The following is a 2085-nucleotide window of genomic DNA, read 5'->3' on the forward strand; positions in this document are numbered from 1 at the left end:
AAATAGAACTGTTATACTGAATGGCAACCTCAGTGAGATAGCTTCCATTTTCATTTCTACATGACAAAGAATCATTATCATTCACAACATATCAGTAAGTAATGAATGTACTTGAAAAAGATTTTGAAATTGACCAGAAAAAGCAACATAAAGAAAAAAAGAAAAGATGAGGGTTGGAGTTACGTATATTATTGCAAAATAATTTTGTCCAGACATGAGTGATTTTCTTCTCCTCTAATTTAAGTTTATGTACTCTAAGTATAAAATAATATTTTAATAATTGTACACTAATCAGTACACTTATACCCAAGTCTTGAGTGCACATGCAAAAGAGCTTTGTCTACATTTTCATAAAACAGATTCTCTGAATCACTCTTCTCAGGGCCCCCATTACCTCCTTGTTTCTCAGGCTGTAGATGATTGGGTTGAGCCATTGGGGTCAGGATGGTGTAGAAGACAGCCAGAGTCTTGTCCTCTGTTCGAGATTGGAGGGATCTTGGGTGTAGATAAGCGTAAGCAAAGGGTGCATAGTATAAAGTCACCACAGTGAGGTGTGTGCTGCAGGTCGAATAGGTCTTCTTCCTCCCTTCTGTTGACTGCATGCAGCAAATGACCATAGGAACATGCAATGCCAATGAAAGGAAACACAAGGAAGAAGGTGGTGCTCACAAACACTGTGTACTCATAGACCCAGGTGTCCATGCAGGCCAGAGTTATCATGGCTGGAACATCACAGAAGAAATGGTTGATGGCTCTAGACTGGCAATAAGGGATATGAAGAGTATATAGTGTGTTGGCAAAGGAGTGGATTGAGCCCATGATCCAAGATCATGTTATCATCAGCACACATACTCTTTTGCTCATATGAATGGGGTAGTGGAGAGGAAAGCAAATAGCCACATAACGATCATAGGCCATATATGTCAAGAGCAAAGTTTCTGCCCCTCCTAAAGTCAAGAAGAAGAAGCTCTGAGCCCCACACCCAATGTAGGAGATAGACTTGTTTCCAAACAAAAAATTGGAAACCATTTTGGGGACAATGTAATTTAAAGATTTATTCATTTATTTATTTGAGAGAGCGAGAATGAGAGAGAGAGAGTTAGAGGGAGAAGCAGGCTCCTTGCCCAACGGGGAGCTTGGAGCGGGGAGCCTGATGCAGGACTCGATCCTGGGACTCCAGGATTATGACCTGAGCCGAAGGCAGTCGCTTAACCAACTGAACCACCCAGGCGCCCCGAGATGTAATTTAGATCAATGAGGGAAAGCTAAGTAAGAAATACATGGGTGTATGAAGATGGGTACCTAGGAAGATGAGTATAATCATGGACAGGTTGCCAAACAGAGCCATTAGAAAGATAAGAACAATGAGAATAAACAGGATCTGGTCAATTCCTGTTGGTGGGAACAACCCCAATAAGATGAAATCAGTTGATGTTTGATTGTAATTTTCCATGGCACATTGATATGATATTCCAAAAACATACACAAAAGTAAATAAATACTTTTATTTATTTTTTTACTTTTATTTTTTTATTACTAAAAAATAGGCTATTTTTAACTCATTATTTTTGTCATATTAGGTGTTATTTAAAATTTTTAAGCCTTTAAATAAATAACCGAACTTTTCTATATTGGGAGAAAAGAAAAAAACAGTTTTTGACACAGAGATTAAAATTTGAAGATGCAAGAATTTGTAGCCTATTTTCTAAGAAATCATTAATGTTAATAAAAAAATTGTATTTCTATTAAGAATTTGTTAGGTTAAGTATGTTTTACTACTCTGCAAGTATCACCAAAATCAGATATATTCAAAATATATGTAAATTCATACATTATAGAGTTATTTTAAGAGTAAATATTTATGACTGCCAACAGATAATTTTTTCATTCATATTTAAGATGTACTTCTAAAACTGCAAAAGTCTACCAGCTCATGGTGAAGAGCAATATTTCTTTCTTGAGTCCTCTTTGCACAGTAGTTCAAATCAAGCTTCCTTGAAGTCAGGTAACATTATTTGATTCACCTGTTCTGAAATCTTGAAAGAATCCTTATTGTCAAGTGCCATTTATACTAAGTCATTCTCT

General features: G+C 36.3%; 1 pseudogene; it reads right to left on the reverse strand.

The window, feature by feature from the left end:
* Nucleotides 1–340: 340 nt before the first annotated feature.
* Nucleotides 341–1453, reverse strand: LOC114200266 (olfactory receptor 2L8-like; annotated as a pseudogene).
* Between the last annotated feature and the right edge of the window lie 632 nt (nucleotides 1454–2085).

Source organism: Eumetopias jubatus, unplaced genomic scaffold (genome assembly GCF_037043125.1).
Source record: "Eumetopias jubatus isolate StellerSeaLion01/CBP00866 unplaced genomic scaffold, mEumJub1_p1.0 scaffold_5, whole genome shotgun sequence".
Lineage (NCBI taxonomy): Eukaryota > Metazoa > Chordata > Mammalia > Carnivora > Otariidae > Eumetopias > Eumetopias jubatus.